Source organism: Prinia subflava, chromosome 2 (assembly GCF_021018805.1).
Source record: "Prinia subflava isolate CZ2003 ecotype Zambia chromosome 2, Cam_Psub_1.2, whole genome shotgun sequence".
Lineage (NCBI taxonomy): Eukaryota > Metazoa > Chordata > Aves > Passeriformes > Cisticolidae > Prinia > Prinia subflava.
In genome coordinates, this window is record NC_086248.1 from 50789892 (window position 1) to 50797362 (window position 7471).

The window sequence follows — 7471 nt, forward strand, 5'->3', positions numbered from 1 at the left end:
GAAAAGATGGAATGGGGGAAAAGAGAGTTTCCTGGAAGGAGGACATCTCACACATACTGCAGTGGCTGTTTCAGGACTAGCTTTACACATTGTTCTTTCTAGTCAACATTTTAATAACACTAAATTACTTTCAGAAAATATTCTGTATTTGGAGGATAATTCTGCCTGCAGGTGTAATATTAATTCTTTTATAGTTTTTGCATACCTCCCTCATTCCTTTCTGACAGCTTGGTTTCAAGTTTCCCAAACTTCCACAGATTCTTTCTGACTTATGTTTTTTGATCCTACATTCTTATGTCTGTATTTTTTTGGATTGAAAATAATATAATTCGTGGTAAATCCAAGAAGCTGGGAGCAGCACAAATATCTCAAAAAACGGAACAGAATCCTTACCAGGTTGGTGTTAATTCTGACTGTACTCTGTTCATAAATCATCAGGGAACCTCATCTTTTACTTGATAGTATTCTATGAAAAATCATGCCAGTAAATTGCTTAGACTTTGGGCCAATAGAGGTAACAAATCCCAGACTATGAATGTTCAAATCTCCTTCAGTCTTCATTATGGAAAGTTTTGTTAACTACTGAAAAACAGTTAACTGCACCCAAAGACATGATATTCAGGCCAGTACAGGACATTTTACCATTCACTGAGAACACCAAAGTGGATTTTTTCCTCGATGTCATTGAGGTAAGTCTTTACATACAGTCCTGCCTCTGGCCATACACTGGGAGTGGCAGAGCTTACAGAACCAGTTTTAGATTTGTGGTGGAGAATATCTTCTCCCTCAAATCCTGCCAAGAGATGTACGTGCAGATAACAGAGGCAAGGAGGTGAGCTCTAAGCAGATGTAGAGACAAAAAGGAAGCAAAATGCCTTTATGGGAATGGTCTTTGCCTCCAGCAGGTCTCAGAAGAACTAATGGTGCTCTGGGTGGAACACTTCAGATCTTGTATGAGAACTGAAACTAACTAAAGCCTATTCTGGAAGGAAGTTTGTCCTGCCCTGATTACAAGAATTACCTGTGAAACAGTCTGTGCAGTCTGGGAAAGCTGCATTTCCCTACCATAGATCTCATAAGCCCTATACAAGCTGACATGTAGATTTAGGAACCCTAAATGTTTGCATAAATGTTTTATAATGATTAAATAATTGCCCCCTGAAGCACCCCAAAAGAAGCCAAAGGAAAGAGGAATCACCATCTAAAAGATTAAAACAAAATTTCAAGTTTCTCAGCCAAGATATTTTGTAGTTTCAATGAGCCAAAAAAAAGCTAGGAAAACTTTCAAGAGGTGAAACCATTTCCTTTTTTGAGCCCTCCCGTCTCCCAAACATCTTGTTGAATTTACCTCAAACTTTCCATTAAATTTCTACTTTGCCAGAATAACAAACTTCTGAAATTTCAAGCGGATTGGTTTGGTCTGATAAATGGCAACGAGCTAAAAAATCTGTCCAGGAGTAAAAACCTCCTGCCAACTTTAGAGAGAATATAAAATGAGAAATCCACCACCGAGAACCAAGAGCATGGGGTGTGTACACAATGCTTACTTCTGAGCAGTAGTATCTAGTGTCATTTAGACTGATGTCAGAGCATAAAACCAAAGTTTTACTTGGATCACTCCTCAGCACTTTGTACTGCCACCTGAAACAAGCATGTCAGGAAAAAAATATACCACCTTTCAGTCTTTTTAGTGCTGCTGTCAGAAGGAGTTGATGCCCTCTGTGATTTGCATAATCTCATGGAAATATGATTATTCTTAAAGTTTATTGATAGGTTTTATTCCTAAAATCAAGTAGCACCCTCTACTGGGCAGTTCACATTGATCTTCTGCCACTGAAAATAAAGATCTCTTTCCTTAAGTAAAATGCCCACATAATTATCTATGCTGGAAAATCAGAAAATGAGACATTAGTGTAGAAACATCAGGGTGAGTGCAAGAATATAAAAAGCATAGAACCACTGTGAAAAACTATATACTGTATTCCCAGGTTCAACTCTTAATTTTGATGGAGTTTGGCTATTTAACACCAAGACAGAGTTGGCCAGAACTTTGTGGTTAGCTTCATATTTAGATTTCAACAGAAGCTGAAAGCCTGAGCAGAAACCCATGTGTTCCATTTGTTGGCATAGATATTTTATCTCCAGATCAATGGAGGTATACAGCTCTTTTAGAAATATTTGAAAAGACAGCTCATGGTCCCTTCCAAGGTAATGCAAGAGATGCTTGTGTTGATTCTGCAGCACTACTGAAGTGCTTTGGTTTTAGAGGCTTCTGCACAGCCCATGTTCAGGATATGCACATACGTCAGGCAGGCAAACTAGACAGATTGCCCTTCCTTTCACTCCACTTCAGAGCCCTTAGTGGGTTCTTTCAAGGTTGAGAAATTTGGCTGTTACTGTTTCAGCCTCCATAAATGCCTGATATAATTTGCTCACAGAACCTGGCAAAAACCTCTGCCTGATCTCTCCCAGTTGTGCGCTCTCTCTCTCTCTTTTTCTCTCCCATTCTCTGTCTCTAAGGAAGCTCTATCTAAATAACCATTTTATTCTTTGTATTCCATTCTCCTTTCCCAGGAGTTCTGTGACACGAACCATCAGAAGCACCACATAAGAGACCCAGGACAGTTTGTTGTAAGAGCAGCTGTGCAGGAATGACCTGGTGATGTGGCACTTGGCTGAGAAACCCGTCCTCTGCAAGCCAGCTCTGAACAGCACTGAAATCAGCGAGTGTCTTCCTGTCAGTCTAGGGCAGCTTGGATCAGGCCCATGTGCACATCTGGATGCAGTTTGTTCAAAAGTGCCTGCACTATCCCACCTTTTATCTGGTATCACTTTTTACAGGGGTAAAGGAAAGCCTCAGCCTTACATCTGATGCTCCGCTCTTTCATGATTCTTTTCCAGTAATGAGATTACTATGTGATTTTCTCATCTGTTTAGTTTATTGTTGCTGTGGATTTAGATTTTTTTTCACTGCTGTGACTATATTAACCTCAAAGAATGTGCAACCACTTATTTCAAATGCATTAGTTGCTTTTGCTTGTTTTGGTAGGGGGCTTTTTGTATGTGTTTGTGTTTTGTGTGTGGGTTTTTTTATTTTTTTTAAGTAGGAATATATACTTTTGCCTGGGCTAAATATACTAGCTCACAATATTGGCATTGAATCAGATAAAGGCATATCCGGGGGAAATGAACTCCTTAACACATCTGATGGAGAATTTTAGTAGGAAAAAATCTAACTTGAAACATTTCTGTAAATCATAGCAGGAGTTAGTCTGTATTTGATAAAATTCTGATTCTTTATTTCTTACATCTATCGTATATAAACCCAATTATTTTAGAAAGTTCAATTTCAAGTATTGGATAGTTTTTGTGAGAAGACTTTATTCTCAGTAATGCACAGTTATAGATGACAGAAGAAGCAGGAGGACAATGTATTTACTCTTCTTGGCTGGAAATCCCTCAGATTTCAAAGCTGGAAACTTTTAGAAGCGGCTACTCAAATGTTTCATGGAAGAGATAATGCCCTCTCTGTTAGCCTTAAAAATGTGGCTCATGAGTAATGTCAAAACACTTTTCTTTTATTGAAATATGACCTGATTCTGTAACTCTAGTTTTACTTAGGAAAAAATGGGTTGGTTAAAGAATTCACACAAGCCTATTTTCAGTGGTTACAGAAATGGGTGGGGAATACAACTTAAAATAAAGTGCAATTTCATCCTTAGGTAGAAGATTTTAGTAACACCCACAGTAGAATCAAGTTATATTTCTGTATTTTAAATGCAATACTGACATGTTTTTCAAGGCAGATGTTACATATAATTTTGTATTATCTTTTGATGTTAGTACATGCTGGTAAAGAATTTTCAAGAATACATAGACTAAGCATACTGAAAAGAAAGATTTGAATATGATTCCTTTGGTTTAGAAAAAAAAAATCTAAATAATGAGATTTTTCTTTATTTGCTGTTGGAAGTTGGCAAGAATTCTTCGTGAAACTATTCGATTGCACACTTAACCTGCTTGTACCTGTAAGAAAATCAGATTATTCTTGTTAGACGCTAGCCAAGAGTTGTGAAACACAATTGTCTCCAATGTTTCCATATAATTCTTTTCTCCTGGACTTTTAAAAGCATTTTTACATGTACCATAAATTGAAAATTATTTTTTTAAAAGCTGTACAGAGGAAGGACTTTTGTAGTTTGTACAATGATTTCAAAGTTTTTGTTCCTTGTAATCCAAATCAGCCCTTTTCAACTTTTGTACCATTAATGAAGAGAAATTTTAAAGAAAATACACCATCTTTTGAAGCATCCAATGCATGATATTTTTTGAAAATAAGGCAGTTTCAAACATTAATATTTTTGTACTGTAATAATGTGTTTAAAATTACAGTATTTAAAAATTAATATTAAAAGAAATTTTTAAAAGAAAATTTGTATTTATCAACACCTCAGTCTTAATTAATATGATGTATATTTTTCAGTTATTTTTCCTAAATTTTACTTTCAGGCAAAATTTCTGCTCTCCTTTACACTATCTCTGGACACATTTTAAATGGGAGAAATATAAACAAATTTTGGAAAACTTGATATAAGGCTTATTGGAAAGGACAGTTCTATTTAAAAGAATAATAAGGAATTATGAGAAGGTCAGGAAGCACTGAGGACAGAGCCTGAAGATAACTGCCAAAAAATTTGGAGAGGGATGAAGGTTTAAAACTTGTAAGTCCTAGACACAAAAAGGAGATGGTGATGTAACTAGTAGATCGGTGAGTGAATTTAAAAATAGGGTTAATAATTTAATTTTAAAGAAAACCTGTTATCAATAAAAGCTTATTTATGTGAACTGAAGAGAGAAAGAGAAGATGAAGAGAGCGGGAGATTTTACAGTGGGTAGACCAGAGCAGCAGTTGGTGACTGAAATTATGCTGAGATAATACATATCTCCACAAATAATTTCCATATGTTTTAATGTCTTTTATTTTTTTTCCCAAATGCCTACCAGAACATCCATCCTTTTGTGTTTCTCTTTCATCCAACAGTTCTTCTCTGATATTTATTGCCCTGCTTGCTAACTCTCCTTCTCTGACCAAAGTTCATGAGTTTTCCTATCTGATCAGCATGGAAGAGGCTCGTTCACATGAACATGTGTCACTAGAACATGGAGTCAGCTGTGTGAGCTGCCTCATGCTGAGGCTGCGACACACATCCCATGAAGAATCACATCTGTGCTCTTTTCATGGATCTGATCTGATGCACAGCAGCACAGGGCTCATTGTTGCTTGGCATGAGCATTGGTCTCTTGTTTCAGCATCAAGCTTGTGCCCTGATTTTATCCTTCTTTCTTCCAAATATTAGGTTGTATCAGAAGATGTTGCTTAAATCACTTTTGCTTTAATAGGAGGAGAGATAGTCCAAGCTGAAGGTGGCTGAAGTGCTATGCAGTCAAGAATGTTTCACTTTCATGTGATCGTGTCCCTTGGCACTGCCCTTAAGCATCCCTCACAACTTTCAACCCACACATCCATAAAGTTATTGCTCCAGAGACTCATCATCCAGTGAATGGAAAGTTGGGAACTCCATCCCTGAAAATGCAGTGGGAGGTGCCCAGCAACTAATGAAAACAGTGGTGGGAGGAGGACTGTTCTTAGGGACTAATATCTGTAGGGGGTTAATCACAGGCTCCACACACCGCTGAAGCCAACTCCAAAGTCATAGTGCTTTCAAGGGGTGAGTGGATGGTGTCCTATAGGCAGGAACAATATGACAATGCTTAGCACGAACCAGCCAAAACAAGTCATCAAATGCCACAGGTGAGCTCTTTGTATGGGCAGAATTTTACGGGCTGCTTGAGTCAGCTGTTTTGGCCAATTATTTTTAAAGGCAGCAACAGGCACTGAGTCACATGCGTTCATCTGAGTTCATTGCAGAACAAGTTGCTTAAGGCAACCCTCTGTCAGCCTATTTTTGCACCCTGCTCAAAGGACAGATGGATTGATGTTTGCCAAGATTGCAGCTAACGTGCTAAATACATTAAGGAGTCATAGCTTATTAGTAAGGAAATTTGGGATCACAAAATCCCAACAGAAGCAACAGAAGAGCTGGTGTTCAGCAAGACAGCAACTTTAGCAGCTCGATATTAATATTATGGACAGTATCAACAGTAAATACATTACAGCTTTTACTTTGGATAATTTACCTGTCAAGACCTTGAAATAAAATAATCCCTGATACTTTAAAAAATCTTTGTTAAAATTGCCATGGAACTGTCTGATAAGTAAGAAAATATATTATATATTGGTTGATATGAAAGAAATTACCAACTGGCACTTAGTGCAGTTGGATACAGGCTGCAGAAGCAAGATTTGGCTAACTTAACATTCAGCATTCAAAATTCAGGACAAATTTTCCCAAACTGCAACTTGCAGCTGCAGAACATCCTCACAGCTGCCAGAAAACACCACTGCTTTCATGTTCCCGTATTCTTTACACGTAAAATTTTTAAATTATGGAATTTACTAATCCACAAATACTGCTTCAGACAAAGCAGATAGGTGCAATAAGAAATGCAACAATGATTGCTCACATAGAAAGAAAAGGGATCTTTGAAACATCTGCATAATTGTAAGTCCATCAGGAAACACAGTAAGCAGAATGGCATGCTGTAGTGCATCCCCCCTACCCCTGCAGAGCAAAGTTTCAGGATGGGGAAGACTCATGCAGGGGAAAAGCTGTTTGGAAAAGCCCTTTTGTCTCTACAACCAGGAAGGAAGTGCTCCCTCGGGAATGTTGTCCAGGTGTAGAAGCAGAGGAAAGCAAAAACGGGAAGGCAGCTGCTCACCATTCAGCAGCTGAGGTGAGAAACCCATGACATGAGCTAAAAATGAGGGTTCTCCTGAGAGACGAGAGTCAAGCATCCAGCCAGGACACTCTTGCCTCTTTGCCAGAATATTTATGTCCATGGTGCAAAGGAGATGGTGTAACACAGAAGACTCAGATAAATCTTATTGAAAATAGATCGCTCAGCACATTTTACAGGTGTTAATTGTGACAGGAGAGCACTTTTACTCAAGGCTGTAAGTACAGAGGATGCCCAGGGGTGCCTGTGTGTGACAGGAGCATCCCAGTAGAAATATATTCCCTTTTGCAGTTTAGTAAATCTACACCTGCTTATACTACTTTGACATCAAAACTCTTTGAAGGAGTATAGCTATAAGCCTGCTAAGGCCATTTTGGTGCTTTTGTTGGGATGATACTACTTGTATAAGGTTGTTTTTCTTCGGAAAATTCCTTCCTGTATCATAGTATCTCTTATCACACGCTGTGTAAGCTTGGATTGTCAGGAGTCCGAATAAAAACTTCCTCTATTCCTACACGATTTCCAGGTTGGTTTTATGAATTGTTGGTGTTATTTGGGTACCTGTCAGCCTTTCAAAATACTTACAATTTAACGGGAGGTCTGCTGGATGTAC